Below are 24,930 nucleotides of genomic sequence, written 5' to 3' on the forward strand. Positions count from 1 at the left end.
TACCGGTATCAAAACAGTAATGATTATATCAACATCAAGATAAATCTTATCTCAAAATACAAGTAGTCAACAAAAATCAAAATCATTTTAAACCCAATATAATTATGGAATCTGCTTAGAAGGCAGGCATGTGAGGTCTCTCAATGCTAATTTAAGATAGTTATGCCTATATTAGATAGCAGTTTAATATTATTTAAGTTAAAAAAATTCGTTTCAGTAATAAAAAATAGGTTATATAGGCATATCTACCTACATATCACTTCATCGAATTGAGGTTATAAATATACGAATGTTACTACAGAAATATCTGAAGTATAATATTATATATATTAATGTATGGTACATATCTGTAGCATAGAATTTTAATTCAGTCAATAATTGTATTATTGGAGGCACTGGCAAACCTCTATTATTCGTTTTTGTCAACCAGTCATCGAAAATATAAGCAATCTCAATAAGTTTCTTTATCAGATTGGAACCGTTTTTTTTTAATTCTATATCATTATAAAATTCCACGGGATTGTCTTTAGGCCTATCTCTAATGTAGCGCTTTTGTACACTGTCCACATTGTGCCATCTCTTCCACACGTTCTAATAATCTACAACTTCCAAGACGTCCGCCATTTTTCTACAAAGTGTCACTTTCGGCTCAAAGTGTGGTCGGAACTACATTTTCATCCAAAGTGTTCCTTTGCACCTCAGTGTCAACTGTGCAACGGAAAAGTAATCGAAAGTGTCGACTATGAATACCAGCCTAAATGTGCAGTTATATGCGCGGATCGCCGCTCTGTGCAGACTGCATCATTCAAGTGTTGCTCCCACCAGTTCTTAGCTGGAGGAATGTACAATAATATATTCTCCCTTCTAGGGTTGGATTAAATAGCCATTTGGACATTATAAACACACTTAGCAGAAGGAAAGAAACACAGTTATTATCAGTATCTATATTTGAAAATTGTAATACAAGAAACTTTAGGGTTACTCAGTTATACTTCACAAAGTAGTGGTTTGTAAAGTATAATTTATTAATAAGATTTCTATATAGTATTTGAAGAAAAAAAATATTGCAGTAATTTCGAAACAACAAAAAATGAACAAGTATTTCATTTTACGTAGTAGGTACTAATTATTTCAAAGTAATAGACCCTACTCTCTCATTGTTCGTCAAACATTATTATTTATTGGGACCATTGGTACACAAATGTTGAAGAAAATATTATACTCCCAATTAATTACATGCAGTAGGACATTATGAAGTTTTTAAGATGAAATCATTTCCTTGCTGTATGTCAATATAAATTAACAATAATATTAATAAATGATATAAATTAAGCTTAGAATTTAAATTCACATATAATTTATTTGGAAAACGTTGAGAGCAGTATCGACTAGTTGGGAGCTGTACTGGAAGAAATTAAAAGTGTAGTTCACAAATTCTCAAGCGACAATATTCTCTTTAGGTCAGGTTTAAAGATTTATTAATGTAAGTATATTAGCATAATATAGTGAATTGAGATGCAAAATTTGCCATTATTTGTTTTTTCTAGAAAATTTCCCGCCTTGCAAATAGTTGCTTTCTTCACTCGTAACAAACTCAAAAGCCTCCCATGTATTCCTCACTATATTATCATCTCGTACCAGCTATGAGATGAAAGTCGTAAGTCATCTAACCTTTGATGGCTGTGTTAGTACAGACTCCAAAACAGCGCCATTGTCAAGTTCTTTTTGGCGTGAGAATACTGATTAAGAAATAAACGCTGGCGAATATAATATTTTGAGAATTTTACTAATCTAATATAAACTGTCATAACACTATTACCTCGACATGGGCTGATTGAAACCTTTCATTTTAAAATAATAATTATTATTGGCTGAGGAAAACATTATAACATTCATGTTATATGATTCGTAATTTCTCTTCTGCGTTATCTGTGAACTCCTCACAATATTTATCATAATTCATTCACAGACACAGCCAAATCAGCACCAGTACTGAAACTGATAAGCTACTAAAGGAACTGTATAGCCCTGTCGCACTCCCCTCCAAGGCGATTGACTCCCTTCAGGTAGGGGAAAAGAAAGTGCACATCGCACAGAGACAAATGTGCAGGGTTCTGACATGCCTGCGATAGGACATTGCTCGCAAGTAAGCTTCCATGTTGCTTTCTTCTTTATATGTGTTATACTGCCCCACAAGCCTTCAATACGTGCTTGGTTTGAGAGGTACCTTTTATTTGCATATGGCCTAATATTTGTGTGTCCCAAACGAATTTGTGCCATCAAATTTTCATTATCATGTCGCTCTGCTTGTAAATTTTGTATGAAACGCCATATAGATACGTGATGAGCACCTAACACTCTTTGAAATTTCGAATGGAATGCTTCAACTGTGTTGTTTCTTCGCTGTTCTCTATTTATGACAGAATTGTACATATTCCAAGTCGGAGCAGGAAAACGCGGTGGAACAGCTCTCCTTCTCCCAACAACTCTTCGTCCATGGAGGTACATGTGATAGAAATAGTCTGCAAATTCCAACACATCGTCTGGTATATCTTCATATATTTCACGAAAACTATCTTCAACATCATTTAATGGCACAAATGGTAATCCCATGATCTCCATAATAGTGTCCTACGTCAGGTTGCCTACGATCCAGATAAGCTGCTCTAAGACCTCGCTGAATTACATTTCTGCACAATGCTTGAGACAAATGAAATAGACAGCCTCTCACTGTGACACCAGGAAACAATCGATAAATCGAATTAATATTTGCTAATTCGTAATCTATCATGGCAGTTATTGGACTCAGCTGCAAATTGATTATCACAGCAATCGATTTCAACTCTTCAGCGACTCTGAAATATGTCTCCTCTGTTCCTCGCTTGCTTAGTACGAAAACAAACGGGAAAACATGTGAAACTACATTACTTTGGCATGAACAGTAAACAGTTGAACGAAGATCTTAGGAACGGTTTTGACGGTTCCATCAGTAAAGAGGATATCACTTCTATCAGGATGTTCTACATTTCTTACTGTGGAGAACATAAGCATTCTATCTATATCATCTGCACCAGAGTCAGAAATTAAAAAGTGCTCAACTCTAATAGCTTCACTGTAAGGTGGTTGTACAACTAGATCTTGCTATGATTGGACATTGATCCATCTACCTCTGTTCTGCGCTCTATTCACAGTCCTTCGCAGAGAGTTATGATCTTCATCTTTCACATTATGCAACACTGAATGTATAACATGTAAGGGTGGTTCATTCGGATGTTCAATAGCTCTTCTTTTTATAGCAGACATGGTTTTTCTCTGTCTGCTGTGTTTACTGTATTAGTCTCATGTAGATGAGCATAAGTACCATCCATATAAATTGCGATATTATCTAAATTTCGATTTGTTGTGCAGGCCGAGAATTACATTCTCTTCTTTCCGTACATCTCCAATAAATTTTTTCTTTGCACACTGAATATTTACTGTAGATAGTGAGTAAAAGTTTATTCTTCTGCGACCCTAAAATTTGGGCCATGTTAATACAGAAATAGTATTGAATTATCTAATAACTATAGAAATAGAACAATTTAGAATACTTAATTTTTGGACTTAATATATAGGACATTTTGCTTTGGTCCTTTGGCGTTTTGGACATTTAGTCTTTTGGACATTTTTACTCTCGGACACGTTCCCTTGGACATTGTGAGCTCCAACCGCTGCTGTGCTAATTTCGTGATATCACTGCTCTAAACGCAATATGTGTGAGGAATAATGGAGAGCAAGAGAGATAATGGCTTTACTGCTAAGAACTCTGCATTAGTTAATAACAACACTGACAAGTTTAATAATAATAATTGAATTATTTATATTGGCAGAATTAAGGCAATAGGGCCTTCTCTTACACTCTACTAGGTCACAAAGTATGCAAGCAGTGAAATTTAACAAAAAAGGTAAAGAACAGACTACTAACATAGTTTGTGTGAGTGGGACAGTGAAGCTAGGTATACGTAGTGGAAGGGAAAACAGTGGCCAAACAGAAAGAAATCAGAACCTGGTGAAACAAGATTGTTCAAGAACCACTGTATGTATTATTGTAGTAGTAATTCTGGTGGTGTGAAAGAGAAAGACTATGCCAGAATAAATAAATAAATAAATAAGTAAATAAGTAAATAAATAAATAAATATAAAAATAAATATATACATAGATAAATAAATACATAAGTAAATGAGTAAGTAAGTAAATAAATAAATAATTTTATGAATGATTGAACAAGTAAATAAATTAATAAATAGATAAATAAGCTAATAAACAAACAAATAAATTAAAGAATAAATAATTAAATGAATAAATAAAATAGGCAAATTAATGTTACATAGTGACTTTGTAAAATGTAATGAACTATTCGCAGAGAAACTCTTTCAATGGACTCAAAATATTAGTTCATAATTTCCTAGGAAAATATGAAGATATCAAATTTAAAGAAACTGTAGAAATTATGTTGGAGATTTTCAAGCCCTGGACTGCAATACAGTGCAAAGGCCTACTTCTAGCTTGTCCATCTACGTTATTTTCCTAAAAATCTAGGCACTTTTAGTGAAGAACATTAAGAGAGGATTCAACAGTACATTATGGAAACCGGATATGAAGAGAAGTGGAGTGTGGTTGTGATGACAGAGTATTGCTGGTTGATTTAGATGGATAGTTCCTCTGAATATGAGACAGGAGCAAAAGAATTATATTGAAAGATAGAAAAAAAGGAAAAAGGACAGTTCCTCTGAAGGACTTTTTAGACAGTTCAAGGAAACGGAAGCTTCAAACACAATGAACTCCTGTGTGAAGACTCACACACCACATTCACCTTTTGGTGAAAACTTCGTTGTCCTCTGCTGTTACCTCCACCCTTGGCTCCTCATTCACTGTATGGAGGTCACTCTGCTCTTCCTACAAATACAGAACAAAAAGATAGCACAATTTACACTAACAAAAGCGCGTCGATTTTAGATGCCACAGAACTCCATTTAAAGAGTACTGGGCCTAGTAGAATTTTAGCTAACACAAGACAATTGTTGGGGCAGATTTTTCTTAGGGTACTCCTTTTCCTTATAGCACAGGGTTTTTCAACCTTTTACAACATGTGGCACACTAAAAGTGTAATTCAAAATTCTGCACTACATTCATATAATCTAAAGCTGTTGTTTCCAAGCAGGAGGAGAAATTTGAGGGGTTAGTACTATAAAATTCAAATAAATGTATATGCATGAATATATTAAATAAAATATTATCAATTTAATATTAATTATTTTTGAGTGAACATACCGAGGAATGATAATTAGAAGAATGGTGAAAAGGCGCATGTTGAAAGGAAGGTTGAGAAGAGAACCAAAACACAGATTATTAAAAGAAATTTTAAACAAGTTTTGTACTTTTACTTGAAGTTATGATAGAAATGTAAAATTTAATGACAGAAAATTATTCCAAAGCAATATTAGTCTGGTATTTAAGCATGTTTTCTTAATATCTTACTGAGGAAATATGAAAACATATAATATCATTACATGTTGGCTAAGGTATTTAATGCACGAAACATTTTTTTTTTTTTTTCATATATCCAAGTAAAATACGATACTTTTAAGACTGGCACATTATTCTAATTTTACTGATCTAGCTACCCTAGCTGCACGTCAGTGATTTTCTTCTCTGCTGCTCGCACACCTGCTGAAGGCTGACTTGAGCAGCATTTGGTATTCTGCCGCACACCAGCAGATCATTCGAGTGTGCCGTGGCAAACTGGTGGAAAGCAGCTGTTATAGAATATCTATCCAAGTACTGTATAATAGCAGAAATCATCTATGAACGAATAATTCGATTACTGGTCACAAATTTGGTGAATTTTGTAAGTTGTTTATTTTACGACACTTTATCAACTGCAATGTTTATGTAGCATCTGAGGGAAATGAAGATGATAAAGTCTGTGAAATGAGTCCAGGGACCAGTGCCGAAAGTGAACCACCATTTGCTCCCAATGGGTTCAGGGATAATCCCAGAAAAAACTTCAACCAGTTATCTTGCCCCGGTTGGCCAGTTTGATGGTCAGTCATGCTAATTGTAATGGCACAGCTGTGGACGAAATTCGTACAATCCCCTTTTTTTGTGACAATGTCCAACACTATATCATTGTATGACCATAAATTTTACATTACCAGGTATATAATGATCTGATTCAGTTTGCTTTTGATAGTTACTCTGATACTCAGGAGGAAATTGAACACTGAATAAATATGGGAAATGCCTCTTATTATTCGGTTGAGAAGCATTTATCATCCAGTCTGCTGTCAAAAAATCTGAAAGTTGTAATTTATAAAACAGTTATATTACCGGTTGTTCTTTATGGTTGTGAAACTTGGACTCTCACTTTGAGAGAGGAACAGAGATTAAGGGTGTTTGAGAATAAGGTGTTTAGAAACATATTTGGAACTAAGAGGGATGACGTTATAGGAGAATGGAGAAAGTTACACAACACAGAACTCCACGCATTGTATTCTTCACCTGACATATTTAGCAAAATTAAATCCAGACGTTTGAGATGGCATGGCATGTAGCACATATGAGTCAATCCAAAAATGCATATAGAGTGTTAGTTTGGAGGCCGGAGGGTAAAATAGCTTTGGGGAAGCCGAGACGTAGATGGGAAGATAATATTAAACTGGATTTGAGGGAGGTGGGATATGATGGTAGAGACTGGATTAATCTTGCTCAGGATAGGGACCAATGGCGGGTTTATATGAGAGCGGCAATGAACCTCCGGGTTCCTTAAAAGCCAGTAAGTAAGTACCTCTGTACTCATAATGCCAGCAGTTCACAATCATATTCTACTGATAATTAAATCTAGTGCACAATCTGATAACAATGTTAATACTGACTAATATTTCCAGTTGTGCCGTTTTAGTTCCGGCACACTATGTTCTTTTCTCTCATTTCTTTTTCTTTCTTTCTTCTCTATTCTTGTTATTTTCTTTTTATTATTAGTTACCCTCACTTTCATAAATGGCTTTACTTCTTCTCCATTTTTAGTCTTTCTTTCTTCTTTAGATACTGGCCGCGAAACCAGGTGGCCCGGGTTCGAATCCCGGTCGGGGAAAGTTACTTGGTTGAGGTTTTTACCGGGGTTTTCCCTCAACCCAATACGAGCAAATGCTGGGTAACTTTCGGTGCTGGACCCCGGACTCATTTCACCGGCATTATCACCTTCATTTCAGTCAGACGCTAAATAACCTAGATGTTGATACAGCGTCGTAAAATAACTCAATAAAAAAATAAAAAAAAAATTCTTCTTTAGATAGCTTGTTTTATTTCCGCCATTATTGCTCTATTATTCCTCACGTATATGGAGCGAATTTAAGTGATCACGTGTCATTGAATGACATTGGCCATTTTGGATTATTATTCATTAGCGTCGGTTTCTCTGGGGGAGCATTTCCATAGAGTTTCTGTTCTGGGGAGAATCTCGTGGAGTTAGGTTGGACGACAGCAGTGCAGAGCTGTGCGTGTGTTGGTGACCCAATGACTATCTGCGATGGGATGACAGAGTAGTCGGGAGTCGAACGAGGATTGTGATTTATTATGGATAAAGGTGTAGCCAGTATACGGAGTGGTGTGTTATGTGATGATGGAAGTATGAGTGTGACAGAGAGAGACCATTGTTAGCTTGGATTCGACATCGGTCTGCCAAGGATTGTAACAGGTTTTTATAAAACGATAGGGTTGGTTTTGTTGCAATTAATAGAAAGAGTTTGATTTCCTATGGTGTATGAGATTATAAGCTGACATTCGTCAAGCAGAGCTACGTTAGTTGTATTGGGTTTTTGTAATAGGCATTGCTGCCATGTCAGACAAGTGAGAACTTGTGAAATTAGCTACTTATGATTTCAATTAAGAAGCACAGATGGCATTACTAGTATAAATTTTGACGAATGCCAGTTCAGTGAGCTGCAGTATTCATTTCCATGTTTCGACAGAGCTGTTAATAAATGTTGACAGAGAGTGTTAATGATTTATATGGAGTGTTTTCTTTGTACCATCTTACCAAAGAGACAGTCGACCCTATCATAGCTTTCGACGGCAGGGTAATACTTTATTGTTGGAATATTATTTACTTGATATTTATACCAACTATAACAAAACAAAAACTCAGAGCCTACCGTTGCACACTTTAGCTTCATAATTTCTGCCAGCCAAAAACATAAACTATACAATAATACTAAAGCTCCAGTACACACAGATTCCTTTGGTATGACCATAATAATCATTCTACCGTAGAGATAAAATTGGTTAGAAAATTCGTTCAATCAATTCGTGAACTTAACAACTTTCCCGAGAATTTTAACTAAGTTAGAGTCTACTAATAAGAACTACAAGAGAATTCAAATGAATCGGTTATTGTTGATAGGAACCAAGTCTATTTTTTTTTAAGTTTTGAGATATTGGAAAAAACTTATTTGTTAAGAATCTATCGAAGATTAAACCGAAATGTATTGTACACATGAAATATATGTGTACAATATAGTTTGGTTTAATCTTCGATAGATTATCCACAAAAGAGTTTTTTTGGAGTATCTCAAAACTTTAAAAAGTGGACTTGGTTCCTTTCAACAATAACCGACTCAAATACATTATCTTTATTTATAAGAATTTTGAAATTGGAAAATTGGGAGTTTCTAATTTTACATTTCTCTGTCTGTATTAAAATGAAATCAACTTCACTGACATAATGAGAGTAAATAAAATAAACAATAGTATCATGCATGCTGAACCTGCACATATGTATCAGAACATTTTGCAAAATTTAGAATTTATTCTGGAATCCACTCGAAATCTGCTACATAATTTATTGTAAAATTACAAAATATTTTTTCCCTATAAATAAGGTAATGTTCTACAAAGGATATATTGCATATACGTAAATACTTACAAAGAGGGGGTGAAAAACAAATGAAGAGAGGTGATGTTTGTACATACATCTACAACGAAATCAATTATTTGGAAACGGAAAAAAGTATTGAGAATTTTAGACAAAGGTACAGAGAAGACAAAAACAAGTCGTGTCCTTAAGAACAACATTTTTTTCAAACGCCTTGTGGAAATGTGCAGCTTGGCAACAATTCAGACTAAATGTAACAAGAAATTTGATTTTCTTACTTAAAACATAAAACGAGATAACAGTTCAACAATAGTTCTCTCCAACCAGACTTAACTTGTAATAGTAAATAGTGGTAAGTGTTTTTTCTTTATCATAGAGTGAAAGGCACTGCAAGTCCTGCTCTAAAGACATAGGATCCGTGAAAATCAAAACAGAAAATATACACTGGAAGAACACACAGTGCATTCCTTGTGCTCCACTCACCTCAGGTTCACGTTTCACCAGAGGGAACGATATTGGCTCCGTATCTCCTTCAAGTTTTATCTCAGAAGTGAGGCTAGGGCTCTGCTTCACAGTCACATTCTGATCCAAGAATTTCAGTTTCTGCAATACATAGACAGTCTTAAATGAGCAATTTATCACACGGTCTTAGAAGGCGAATTCTAACCTTCACAGTGTGTTCTACATTTCTGCATGCCAGGGCTTGACATTATGATGATGGTGTGGATTCATATGCAGATGGAAATTTGTCGTGCAAAAATATTTTTAGACACGTTATGAACGTCTCTGATAATACGAAAAGCTAATCGTAAATTTTTTTGCATATTTCGGCTATTGCTACATATAATATACTATTGTTAATATATTGCAGCATATTTTCAAGATTGTATATCATTAAATATAAAATATGGGTAGTATGTTAAGGAAATAAGACTCTGGATTGTTCTTTCGTCAGCACAACATTTTTTATTGACAATTGCGTCTGACTGCGAAACCAGGTGGCCCGGGTTCGAATCTCGGTTGGGGCAAATTACCTGGTTGAGGTTTTTTCCGGGGTTTTCCCTCAACCCAATACGAGCAAATGCTGGGTAACTTTCGGTGCTCGACCCCGGACTCATTTCATTGGCATTATCACCTTCATATCATTCAGACGCTAAATAACCTAGATGTTGATACAGCATCGTAAAATAACCCAATAAAATAAAAACATTTATTGACAATTGGATGGCTAGGAATTACTTATGTATGAAAGAAAACTATGGACAAACCAACATTGCCTGCTTTTGTTCCATTGAACACCAGCTGCACAAAAATACATATTCCCAAACATTCCTACCTACCAGACTCTAACACCGCTTACCTCCATTTTTAAGTTTCACTTCTTCTGATGCCACCGATATAGCTCAGTCGCTTAAGGCGCTTGCGTATTGGATTCGGAGTTGTGCTCAGGCGTGGGTTCGGTTTCTGCTTGGGATGATTACCTGGTTGGGTTTTTTCCTAGGTTTTCCCCAATCGTAAGGCAAATATCAGGTAATCTATGGCGAATCCTAGGCCCCATCTCGCTGTCACCAATCCCAATGACGCTAAATAACATCGTAGTTGATCCAGCGTCGTTACATGACCCAGTTAAAAATGTCTTCCAACTCTTCCGAGATATGTAACTAAGTTGGAATTCACCCACAATCAGTTCGAGAATATTAAAAAATTCCATTTCTAATAATTTCAAAATTTTCCATCTGAATTTTTAAATTCACGTATTCCTATTTATATTAAAATTGAATGCACTTCACTAACAGAAATAAAAGAAGTAAAATAACAATACTTCGATGTATGTAGTACTTGTTCCTATGCTCCAGAATATTTTGCAAAATTTAGAGGATCTTATGCAAATCACCCAAATAATTCCCACAATTTACTGTAAAGTTACAAAATATCTTTTTATATATTGGCAGCATAATGTCCTACGAAAGACATATTCCAGACATGTAAATACTTAAAAACAATGGGTGAAAAGACAAATGAAGACATGTAATAATATTTCTGTATACATCTAAAGTCAAAATAAATTATTTTAAAACCGTAAAATTATAGAGAATTTTAGAGAAAGACACAAGACGAAAAAAAAAGGAATTCAGGTCAAGTACAACACATTATCAAATTAATAATACACCATGGGAATGTGTAGCTATGGCAACCATTAAGAGTGAGTATAACGAGCAATCTCGTTTACAAATAAAAAAAAAGCAAGATAACAGACTGAAAGGTACTGCAAGTACTATTGTAAAGACGCAGTATCCGTTACAATCAAGACACAAGATAAACACTGGAAAAACACACAGTGCATTCTTTGTGCTAAACTCACCTCAGGTTCATCATTCACCACTGGGAACGAAATTGGTTCCGGATCTTTCTCAAATTTTATATCAGATGTGAGATCTTGGCTGTGGTCTTCATATTCCTCCTTTAAACCAGCCACATGCTGATCCAAAACATTCCGTTCCTGCAGTACAAAGAGACATCTCAAATGAGCAATTTATTACAGGGTGGAAGACGGCTTCTAACTTTACTAGTTGCTCTCAATATGTCTGAATGCCATAGCCTGATCACAACCCAAAGCATGTGCTTTAAATTATGATGAATAAAGCCCAGATTCATATGCAAGTGCTTATCTTCATGCAAAAACATTTGTTATACATGTTATTAATGTCTGTGATGATGAATATAAAAAGTTAACTGTTACGTTAGGGGGTGAAACCATTCTGGAAGTTAACAAATGTAAATACCAAGGAATAACATTTAGCAGCGATCTCAGCTGGGAGGAACACGTTACTGACACAGCGGGAAAAGCATGGAGAGCATTACACTTTGAGATGAGGGTACTAAGAAAAGGCTGAAATAAATCCCAAGAGATTGCATATAAATCACTAGTACCTCCGGTATTGGAATATGGTGCTGCATGTTGGGATCCTTAGAGATTAGAACATATTAAGAAACTGGAAAAGATTAAAAAACGGGTTGTCAACTGTTGTCGTAATAATTCACCATTAAAATGGAACACACTCACGGACAGGAGAACGCGAATTCGATTATGCGCAATGTTCAAAACATACAGAAGTGAGCCTGCCTGGAGAGAAATAAAAAATAGGTTGCAGCGGCCAAATTACTCTTCAAGGAACGACCACTCATATAAATTGAGGGAAAGAAGACAGAGGACGGACACTGGAAAGTTTTCTTTCCTCGACTGTACTATTAGGGACTGGAATGCTTTACCTGCAGGCTTACTAAAGGCTTTAGCAATAACCAAAAATGTATTTAAATAGAGGCCTAAGGACTTTACTAATAGACGGTAGTATATTATACACACTATTTAAAGGGTGTAATTGATATTTGTTATTGAAGTGTTGTATCAATGAAGGAGTGTGTTGTGTCAGTGAAGTGTTCTGTGTAAGTGAAGTGTGTTTCTGTCAGTGAAGCTTAATAGTTTATAGTGGCAGTGCAAAGTATTTGAAAAGTGAAATGCTTTTGAAGTGTTACTGAAATCAGGATAGAATCAGTAAAATGTGTTGCAGTACCAGTGCAGTGAGTGAGTTGTCAACGAAATGAGTGTAGTGCTGAAAGGTACTTGTGTAGGTATGAACATATCATACTCTTGGGTTTCAGTTCGAACTTAGGGTTAAGTTACAAATTGAAGTTACTTCAAATGTTAATTAAAGTGATTGTGCTTCATTTAATATTTAGGATGCTGCATGTTGTTGTTGTTGTTGTTATTATTATTATTATTATTATTATTATTATTAATTGAATTCTTTGAAGAATTATGTTTATTGTTGTCATTATAGAGTGTAATTAGTTACCACTGCCACAGGGTATATTGTCATTTGCAGTGTAAATAAATACATACATACACACATATGTACATATGTTTTGCATATTTCGGCCATTTCTGCATGTAATACACCGTAAACTGCAGTAATACTGAAAAAACGAGGGTAACCACATAAACAGAGCTGCTCTCCTATTTGTGTTGGAATCTTCCGACATTCTGTGTAGAAAGGAAACAGCTCTGTTGCGTTTAGAAGCTGGCACTAGTAGGCATTACTTGTGTTACGTCCAAGTGAACACACCAGCAGAGAACAGTCTACCTCATTCTGATAACAGACATCACCTGAGCAGGAGGTGAGATATTTTTGCACTGAATTTAAAATTTATTTAAAACATTCAAACAGTACATTGTTTTTTCTATGTCATTTTAAATATTTAATGCAGCTTCGTTTTAATTTCGCTCACAGGATTTAATACCGAACAATGCAAGTAATTGAGAAGAAGGAAAGGGGTACCGTGTTAAGAAAGAGATGTGACCCAAAAGCCGAGAAAAAGGAAGTTTCAGGTGTTACAAGACTTAAATTAACGTACACACAAGCTGGAGAAATGTGCCGAAATCTACGCTACATGCAACTGTGATTAGAAAATGGGAAACTCAGAACGTTGGGTGATCAACAGTATTACGTGAAGATGAAGAAAAGCAGCTGATTTAAGGAATTGTAACTTATGACGAATGGAGGTTTCCACTCCAGCAATATGATATTAGGTTAGTGGTTAAAGGATTATTAGGTAAGCAGAATAGACAGGAAAAAGATTCGCAAACAATACGCCAAGGCCTGGATACGTGACATCTCTTCTAAAAAGACACCCCGATGTCAGTGTCCATAAATCCAAAAATATAAAGGCAGTTAGGGCAGAAATACCTGAAGAAGTAATAAATAAATACTTTGATCAATTAGGTATCACACTATGCGAAGAAGTGGATACGTTACATCTCTTCAAAAAGACACTCCGATGTCAGTGTCCATACATCCAAAAATATAAAGGAGTTAGGGCAGAAATATCTGAAGAAGTAATAAATAAATACTTTGATCAATTAGATATCACACTATGCGAAGACGTGGATACGTTACATCTCTTCAAAAAGACACTCTGATGTCAGTGTCCATATATCCAAAAATATAAAGGAGTTAGGGTAGAAATATCTGAAGAAGTAATAAATAAATACTTTTATCAATTAGATATCACACTATGCGAAGACGTGGATACGTTACATCTCTTCTAAAAAGCCACTCCGATGTTAGTGTCCATACATCCAAAAATATAAAAGCAGTTAGGGCAGAAATATCTGAAGAAGTAATAAATAGATATTTTGATCAATTAGGTATACACTATGCCAAAACACCCCGATCTGAAGAAGTAATAAATAAATACTTTGATCAATTAGATAACACATTTCAATATGTTTTCCACAGAAACTGATCAAATCCTCGAAAAAGGCTGTAACATCAAATTAATGAAACTGTGACTTCGGTGGAAAAGTAATTTCGAACCTTTCATTTATAATAATAAATGCTTGCATTCAATGGCTGAATAAATTTGTATCCTTGATTAATCAAATGGTTCTAGTTGCAAATACAGGCATAACGAAATGTGTCCTTGAAATTATTTTCCATTATCCATTACAGATTTGTTGGTTACACCCTTATTCGAGGGAGGTCTTCAATTATGATGACACTGGCTTCAGTGATGATCCTCGCAATGCTAGTGTAATAGTTAAAAGGGGCTGTAAGCATCCAGATAGGATATTAGACACGTCAAAATCAAGTACTACTGCTACGATGGCTGTCACAGGTGACAAAAAAATCTTACCATCATGTGTTGTATACAAAGCGAAGAATGTGTATTCCACCTGGATTGAGAATGATCCACGAGGACCTTGTTACAACCGCACTGAATCAGGGTGGTTTGATATGAAACTGTTTGAAGAATGGTTCATCTCCATATGTGTGCTTTACCTGAGAAAATTACAGGATCAAAGGTGCTTCTACGTGTCAAATTGTGTAGCCACTTATCTGTAAATATAATACGGCTGTGCCAGGAAAATAACATTAGATACATGTTCCTTCCTCCAAATTCAACACATATGCTTCAGCCATTAGACGTAACTTTTTTTGAGACCAATAAAGAGAGACTGGTGTACATCCTCTCTGAATGGAAGAAATTGTATAGGGGAGGTCTGCCAAAATCAGAATTTCCTAATCTTCTTGAGAAGATTTCTGGAAATACAATTATTAACAACATATGTTCAGGATTCAAGGCTTGTGAACTCTTGGACAGACAACGAGTTTTAAAGAAGTACCAACTGCAGCAAAGAAAGCAAAAGACCAATCAGAGAAGTCATGGACGTAATTCCTGGTTGAAAGCTATCTTCATAAGTGAAGACACAAAAGACAGCCACCTCAAAACGCAAAAGAAGAAAAGAGTTAACATTCTTCCAGGAAAGTCAGTCTGTTTGGAAGATTTTGGAAACAAAACTTGTACGAGAAAGATATTTTTCTGTATAGAAAATAAATAAATATTTTGGTAATTCTTCATTTTTCATTAAGATATGCATTGTTTACATTAAATTGCAAATGAATACAAATCATATGTTTCAATCCTTCAAATTTTGTTTTATTTACATCCTTGCTCAAACGAAGAGGCTATCTAATAATTAATTGATGAATGCGCATTCTGTATTACAACATTATCCTATCTTTGACAGTGAAATAATTGGGTCTGTTCGGTATTAATGCCTAACAGCCTGTTCGGAATTAAAATAATGACATAAATTTGATATTAAACATAGTTGACTAAACCCATGGTGTGGAGTGAAAGAAGGCACCGTAAGCATTTTAAAATATTTTTTGTACTTTTTCCAAAGGGGAAATAATATTTTATTGATTTATATGTTATTTCTGTTTGGTATTACCCCTGTTTAACGTATTATTGTGTCTATATTGTAGCATATTTTCAAGATCGTTTTGTATTAATCCCAAATTTTGCATAGTTTTACACAAAATAAAAGCAATAAGAGTCTGGGATCTTCTGTTGTCAGCAAATAATATGTTTAATTCACTGTATTCGATGGCTGGAAATTCCTTGTGTATGAAGGAAAGCTGTGGAAAGACAACCAATGTATGCTTCTGTTCAGTTGAACTACTGCACAAAAAGAAACTTTCCCAAGCATCTCAACCTACTTATCACCCCTACCCTCCTTTTCTATGTTTCACTTATTGTGAGCTGGCGCACTTGCAGAATTTTGCTAAATTTGAAACCTATTCTGGAATCGATTCTAAAACAGCTACATTATTTATCGTAACGTTACAAAATATTCTAAATACGTACCTAAATACTTAAAAACAATGGGTGAAAAAGAAATAAAGACAGATGATAATGTTTGTACATACATACATCTAAAACAAAATCAATTATTTAGAAACGGTAAAAAGTATTACGAGTTTTTAAAAAACAGACACAGAGAAGGCAAAAAGTCGTGTGTTTGATAACAACATTTTTTCAAACGCACTGTGGGAATGTGTAGCTTGGCAACCATTAAGAGTAAGCATAACAAGTAATTTCGTTTTGATATTTAAAACATAAAACGAGCCAACAGTTCAACATTATTTCTTTGCAACATGACGTAACTTGTAACAATACGAACTGATAAGTGTTTCTTGTCTCCATTATAGAGTAAAAGGCACTGCAAGTATTGTTGTAAAGGGGCAGTGTCCGTGACAATCAAATAAAAGATAAACACTAGAAGAAGAATACACAGAGCATTCTTGTGCTCCACTCACCTCTGGTTCACGTTTCATCATCGAGAACGAAACTGGGTTCGGTTCTCTCTCTTCTTTTATGTCAGATAGGAGCTCATGGCTCTGGTTCACATATTCCTCTTTTATAGCAATCAGATGCTGATCCAAGGAATTTCGATCCCGCAGTACAAGGAGACGTGTTAAATGAGAAATTTCTTACAGGATGTTAGAAGGCGACTTCTAACGTTACAAGCTGCTCTCTATATTAACATTTTAAGGAGAAAAATTCGCTCCAGCCCCGGGGATCGAATCCGGGTCCTCGGCATCAACCCCTTTGATTTCATTACCCCCCTTTGATTTGATTACCTGGTTGGGTTTTTCCGATGTACAGAAGTACAGGAGGAGATTCTGGAGGCTGTGAACATGACTCCTTCTATCAGCACATGAAGGGTAGCGTTGCAAGTCAGTGTTCCTCATATGACTGTCTGGAGACTGTTGAAAGAGTATCAATTGTATCCTTATCATTTGCAACGTGTACAGGCCCTGTCACCAGCAGATTACCCTGCACGAGTTAGGCTCCGTCAGTGGTTCTTGCAGCAGTGTGGTGTAAATCCGAACTTTCCTGCCTTAGTATTATTTACAGATGAAGCACAGCTCACACGAGATGGCATAACAAATTTCCACAATCAGCATGTATGGGCGTATGAAAACCCACGTGCAACTGTTCCATCTCATCACCAGGTGCGGTTCTCCCTCAACATGTGGGCCGGTATCATTGGTGATCGATTAGTTGGACCCCATGTACTTGTAAACAGACTTACGGGGCAGGCGTACACAACTTCCTTGGATCGAAGGTTTCCTGATCGATGGATAGGTAGAGGAGGCCCAATTGCTTGGCCTCCACGCTCACCTGATCTGAACCCTCTCGATTTCTACTTGTGGGGCCATTTAAAATCATTGGTTTATTCATCTCCGGTGCCTGATTTGGAATCCCTTCGGAATCGAATTGTGGCATGTTCTGAGGACATACGCAATACTCCTGGAGTTTGGGATCGTGTTCGCAGGTCAATGAGACATCGATGTGAGGTCTGTATTCAAGCAGGAGGTGGACATTTTGAACATCTTCTGTAATGACAACGACCTGCGGAAAGAAAAACGTTCCGGTGAATTTCAATGTTGTGAAGGCCATAACTCGGAAATGAAGCATTTCCGGACACATGTTGTAATGAACTATTTTGATTGTCTACATGTGGGAAATACATACCTGAAATTATGCCCCGTTTTTTGAAACACCCTGTATAGTAATATTATTATTAAAGAAGATTAATATTGTGTACAATAAAATTATTTTCTTCTGTCAATATATTAAAATGGCATGTGGGTCCGATGGACCCTCCTTGCCCATCAACGTTACAAAAGTAGGTTGCCCGGAGAAGGGTTAAGGGGAGAGGATGGTATTTTTTGGTGAATTATGAGTAAATTTTCAAAAAAAGAATTCTTTAAAATACTCTGTGATATATGTGGAATGCATAGCATAACATTTTGTGGGTATTTGTGCCCTTATCGAATGTTGAGTCACCATTTTTAAACTTCGTGCTTTATGGATTTTTAAATCACTCGCCCACTTTTATTGTTGTTTCCGGTAAATTAAATTAAAAAAAAAAAATTTTATTTCTTTAAAATACCCTTTGATATGTGTGGAATGCATTGCATAACATTTTGTGGGTATTTGTGCCCTTATCGGATGTTGAGTCATCATTCTTAAACATCCTGCGCTATAGATTTTTAAAACACACGCCCAATTTAACTGTTTCCAGTAACTTCATTTTTTTTGCTACATTGCCAGACAAAAATGGATATAAATTCTGAACTATTAAAGATACATGCATGAAATTTACAACAAACATTCTTTAGACCATTAGAAAACCTTTCTCTGTAACAGAATTTTGTTAATTGATTTCATTTTAAAAAAACGTCCGTTTCTGTGCAAGAAAGGAAATCAGAAAATTATTATTAAATTTTAATTGTTTATTTTACAAAAGTAGGGACTAATATCAAAATTCTATTACAGACAGTTTGTAGAACATGCTTTTACAAATATATTGGAAAAAATTGTTTGAATCTATCCTTAAAAAGGGTTTAGGTATATCGGGTTTAGTACAATCCTGCATTGCGTATATTTTTCTCAAATTTGGGCCACCAAAATAATTTTTTTTTTTTTTTCAAAATAGTTTTATTTGGTTGAGTTGCTACAGTTATGAGCTATCTACATACAAGGAATTAATATTTTATAACAAATACGAAAAAAGTTTTAAAAAATACCATCTTCTCCCCTTAACTGTAAATGGCGTCTTCACTTTTAAGTACGATATTTTATTACAGTACTCAGAATTCAATCCATGCACGCTTGTGAATCACATTCGAATGTTATCCATTGGAAAGAAGAATTAAAAAAAATACGATATTATTTTTCTAATTAATGTCAGTGTTATTAATTGTTGGTATCACATCTTGGCTACATTAAATTCCTTATTGTACAATGCAGATCATTCCACCATCGAATAAAATACCAAGTAAGTTAAAAATATATTTTTATTTATTTATAGGTTACAAATTGTTTTGCAAATTTTCTGGCTTCCAGGATGTTCGTCACGTCTACGTTCTTCTTTCCTCAGCACTGTATCCGAACGATTTCAGGAAAAGAATCATGGAAATAGTGGTACACAGGTGCTTTTGGTGTTTTTGGAAGCGAAAATCGTTTAATTTTTAACGGACTTTTTGTGGATCTGATTTTAAAATGAAAGGATTTTATAGCGATATATTTTGGAGGAAGCAAAATTGTTGGATAATATAGTAGGCCAAATTTACTTTTGCAATGAGAGGAGCGTCGTAATGGAAGTGAATATGTTGCGGATTCTAGTCAGGAAAGGAACTTCGTTTATACTTCCGGGGAACTTCCGCCATTGCAAAAACGTCTCAGCCATGAGTATTCATAAAGTCACTAACAAAATTATTACCAGCACACTGCTCGAAAATGTTGCAATCAATTGAGTTAAATATATTCACATTGACCACCCGGAGATAGGCACTCGTCGCCTTCTGAGCTATGCAAAGCTAAGGTAACGTAACCTACGTGGGGTTTTTAAAATAGAAATTGAGTTTTGGAATTGTAAAAATCTCCTCGTTTCTAACATGCCTGTATTTATTTTAAAAGTGGAAATTAATTAACTTGCTTATCTTATAATGCTTTTAATGCCCATAAGGAAAAATGTTGTTAATACTCTTCGTATAACTCAGGCATGTCAATTGATGCCCACAGGAGCAAGCACGCGCTTTAGAGCCCAGGAGAGCCTGAGCGCTTTACAGGGGAAAGGAAAGAGACTGACGAAAGAGGTGGTATATGCCACTTGGTCGAGCTATATTCAGGGATGACCAGCACTGATTCAATAGATAAAGCGAAGAGAACTTATTAAAACTGTATCCATGTTAATTTTTAGATTTGTTCGCGAAATACAAGTGCATTTTAAGAATGTAAGTTTTAATTTTAATGCTCATTTTTCACAAGTTTGATTTTTTTATTCTAAATAAATATTTTCTCAACTTTTCGTATAGAAAAGTGAAATTTTGAGGTATAGGCCTATTTTTTTAGTAGCCTTACAAAATGTTTTCGTAAATCTAATATACCGTATATACGTACTATTGAAGATTGTGTATTGAAATTTTTGAAAATATTCGCATGGAAATTGTTTGTAAGGTAATGAATTAACAAAGCAACCACTGTTACATCATAAGCAAAAGACACGTGCCCATGTGTTGTAAAAATGTCAGTTCTATATCTTCTGCAGATTTCGAGAAAATAATTTAATATTCTGATGATACGAAATTGCTCACAAATATCACTTTAAAAGGATAATGCGATAAGAGTTTTGTTATGTAATATTAGTTACACTTAAAACAGATACAGTACCTAGGTAACTTTGCCTTGTACTGTAATATTGTTTTGATTAGTTTATTGATTACTTAGTAAGGCTAAAGATACCATCAATATAAATTCCAACTTATCATGTCATACTCAATCTCTTTCTTTGGAATACCACTTTTTTCATGAATGTGTTGTTTCATCCACTTAATACAGTATAATATTATACTACTATGGAATTTAAGTGAATATTCCTTCTTAACTCTCTATTATGTTATTAAGATTTAAAACACAAGTGCAATATTAAGAAATCAGTGTTAGTACTTTTGTTTTACAGATAATATAGATAATATTAAACAGAAAGAAGCCATATACAAATAACGACATAAAATTTCACGTTGCGTTTGAAGTTTGTGCACCAATGATTTCTTAATCCAACAGTTGCTTATTCATATACACAACCCTTCCTCTTTCCATACTTAGCGCTTGCTGCCCGCGCACGACGTCAAGGTCAGAAAAATGAGCTTGCTTTGACATCACTGGTATAACTCATCGAAAAAGAGGCAGCAATGTTTAAGTTTACAATATCAACCAAATATCTCATATGTTTAAGCAATATTTCGTCTTATGACTTGGTATAGGAAAGGAACGGGGAAATGAAAGAGGCGCCAATCGACCGTATTTTGGATGCAGCATAAGAACACCCACGTGCAAGTCTCCCAAGCGACGAGCGTGATTCACGCCCGAGCGCAACAGTGCATTGAAGTAGAAGGAGGTACCTTTGAAAATGTGCGAAAACATCGACTCCGACTTCTAGAATATTAGGTATGTATGCATATGTGAATATAAACTTTAAATTTGTCCGTAATTTGTCTCTAAATACGAGTTAGTGCAATGAAATCTCAGAAGTTTTTGTGAAATCAAAGAGGCATATTTCCATAAGCATTCGAAAACGGACCTATATTCCTTTGAATTTTTTGACTTAGAATGACTTGAGAATTCAAATCCTAAATGTTTTACTTTACCTCACCCTGTATATTCAATATTGCCTAAGGATGTGTCTTCTCTTCTAAAACATATAATTTAATTTCTAATTTTACACAGATCTAGAGTACTGCAATTTTTTTAATCTGTTGTAAGTGATATAATGTGTGAAGAATTTTTCTTTTTTGTGACTAAATTTGAAGATCATTCTGGCTCCACCTAATCGTGCCAAACTTGCTTCAGCATTAGCAATGGCAAAAGAACTTTTGCTACCGAACAAGTGGCAACAAGAAGAGATAAAGGTGCAGTGGCCACCCATTGTTGTTCCTCTAAATTGTTCATTCTTTCCAAAAATGTTGTCCCATGCAAGAATGGCGTATCAACTGCACTATAAGGAGGTACTTATGTGTTCCATACCATAACACCATCAGAGTTTCAAGTCCATGAACTCTACAACTGGGCTAGTGAAGAAATTCTGTCAAGCAAATTCATGTTTCCCAAGACGAAAGTAGAAGCAATTCGTTTCATCAGCTATGAACCAGATGTGAACTTTTCAACGTTAAAGATTGTGTGTAAAACAGTCCAATTCACGTTGATTACATTAGAAACTTTCCCATGACATGATATAGACAAGGCATATATTACAAATGATTCATTCGTCGGAGAAATATGTGTGACTTTATGCCTGAACAGTTAGAAATTTGAGTTTCAATCTTGTAGTAATTACATTTAATGTAGTAATAACATATAAGTAATAGAACCTAATAATAATAATAATAATAATAATAATAATAATAATACTTACAAACAAATGGCTTTTATGGAACCCAGAAGTTCACTGCCACCGTCACGTAAGCCCACCATCAGTCCCTAAACTGTGCAAGATTTATCCATTCTCTATCATCATATCCCTTCTCTCTCAAATCCATTTTGATATTATCCTTCCATCTACGTCTCAGCCTCACCAAAGATCTTTTTCCCTCCGGCCTCCCAACTAACACACTATATGGATTTCTGGATTCTTCCCATACGTGCTACATGCCCTGCACATCTCAAACGTCTGGATTTGATATTTCTAATTACGTCTAATTACGTTGAACTCTGCACTGAGAACTTTCTCCATTCTCCTCTAACTTCAACCCTCTTAGCTCCAAATATTTTCCTAAGCATCTTATTCTCAAACACCCTTAATCTCAGTTCCTCTCTCAAAGTGAGAGTCCCAATTTCACAATATAATAATAATAATAATAATAATAATAATAATAATAATAATAATAATAGCGAAAAAAGAAAAAGAACAGCAGACACAACAACGGTAGCAGTAATATAGTGATAATACTGTGCAGCTACAGCTGTCCCTGAATTTCAGGGAAAAATCTGGATCCCTTAAATTATAGTGGCAGTATAAATTTATAAATTCGCATAGTAATTGGTAAACAGGAATGAGGGAGTAGACATGAAGATAAAAATGGTCTTACATCTGGTGACGGTTGACTCTCTTCTTTAACAGCGTCATCACATGACTAAACTGTCAAAGGGACGACCTCGGGTTCTGTCTTGATAACATCCATTACAACTAAAAGCACAGTGTCAGAAAATCACCTGTTTGCTGTTTATGAGCTGTTATACTTTCATACTCACAACTGGATTTGCATGGAAATGGGAGATTTTAGTGTTAACACTAGCATATATGTTACATAGAGGAGAAGGTGGAAATATGGGCTACCATTTTCTTTCCCTCATAATAATGGAAAATGGTGTGGCATATTGCTTGGATATCTTTATTGACATACAAAATAATTATTCATATACAATATTTCAAGTCTTAAAGGTCAATAGTTGCAATAGATATTTGCATATAATTACTTTTTGAAAGAAATGCGAAGTGGTCCTTTATAGGTAGTGGGGTCTCAATATGGGCTACCACAAAAATTTGAAAATAAAATTGGCAAAAACAAAAAAACATAAGTAGGAAACCTGTGTCACTTCAATGGCAGTATTCTGTAACAAATAACACAAATCACGATAGTGAAAATACGGAACGTGTTAATGTCCTGGTAATATGGGCTACCTACCCAATATTTGACTTATAGCGGTAGCCCATATTAGCAGCATTGACTCAAGAAGGTTTCTAAGAGTATGTATGGCAATTGTTGTCCTAAAGAAATCTTACTCTTATGTCATGTGATAGAGCTATTCTTAATCAGTGCAAGACATCAAGCGTGATTTCTATAAACGAAATATGTTTTTTTCAATAAAATTGAAACTGCATACCTGCAAAAACTTTGAAAATGTTGAAAACCACAAAGAACAGCCACATCCACACCACAAAGGTAACTGGTTTGTCTCTTTGTGCACGCAGACTGATTGACACGAGATGTACTTTTAGAACTTTTCCTCTAGGTAAAAACACCATATATAGTTAAAAACGAGGTAGGCAATATTAGCCACTGGCATAGCTCGGTCTGTTAAGGCGCTTGCTGCCGATTCGGAGTTGCTCTCGGGCGCGGGTTCGATTCCCGCTTGGGCTGATTACCTGGTTGTTTTCAGAGGTTTTCCCCAACCGTAAGGCAAATATCAGGTAATCTATGGCGAATCTTCGGTCTCATCTCGCTATCACCAATTTCATCGAAGCTAAATAACCTCGTAGTTGATACAGCGTCGTTAAATAACCCAGTGAAACAAAAAAGACCATATAACCACTCCTAGCCCATATTTCCACCTTTTCCCCTATTATATCTGTTTTTGGTGATTGAGGCATAATATAAAAGGGTTATGGTGAAAGTATAATGGAGTTACAGGGACCTGCAGGTAGAGCAAGTATTAATACACAAATATATAAATAAGACACCATTTTAGTAGCCTACTCATATTCATTAGAAGACAGTTACTAATAAATAAATAAATGAATAAAAACGATTTTCAACTGGTTTGGCCATATCCAGGATAGAATGTGTGAATATCTTGTAGCAACAGTTTATCAATGTTACTGTATTCGCGTCAAATATATGAAATGACAATGCGAAGTTTTTAACTATAATAATAATAATAATAATAATAATAATAATAATAATAATAATAATAATAATAATAATGATAATAATAATAATAATAATGATAATAATAATTTATTTAACCAGGCAGAGTTAAGGCTATACGGCCTTCTCTAACACTCTAATACGGACATCGTTCGTAAAATGTGCTTTGAGACAAATCCGCCGAGTTAGCTCTACCTCGGGACTAGAAGAGATGGAGGTGCACAACTAAATCACTAAATTGTGCACCAATATGCCAGAGTTAAATCCCAAATCTCTCTGCATATGAAGAGAAGGCATATGTCACTGTTGATAGTGCTTCGTCTGTCGGAAGGGAATGTTAAGCCTGGCGACTCTCTTGGTGCTATTCGACAGGAGTAGGTATGTGCCGGCACCGGGTTTACCTTCATCATCGTCCTCACTCACTCCCTACACTACACTTACAAGAAAACTTACAC

General features: G+C 35.2%; 1 protein-coding gene and 1 long non-coding RNA gene across 2 annotated transcripts in view; both read right to left on the reverse strand.

The window, feature by feature from the left end:
* Positions 1-24,930, reverse strand: part of LOC138691564 (zinc finger protein 678-like) — a 225,026-nt gene that overhangs the window by 55,298 nt on the left and 144,798 nt on the right. The gene's annotated exons all lie outside the window — the stretch shown is intronic.
* On the reverse strand, positions 375-23,030 carry LOC138691547 (uncharacterized). The gene is made up of 4 exons (XR_011329905.1): positions 22,916-23,030; positions 11,275-11,412; positions 9,396-9,515; positions 375-4,936 (listed from the first exon to the last, which is right to left on the reverse strand). It is a non-coding gene; the product is annotated as an uncharacterized lncRNA (long non-coding RNA).

Source organism: Periplaneta americana, chromosome 16 (assembly GCF_040183065.1).
Source record: "Periplaneta americana isolate PAMFEO1 chromosome 16, P.americana_PAMFEO1_priV1, whole genome shotgun sequence".
In the NCBI taxonomy this organism is placed as follows: Eukaryota; Metazoa; Arthropoda; class Insecta; order Blattodea; family Blattidae; genus Periplaneta; species Periplaneta americana.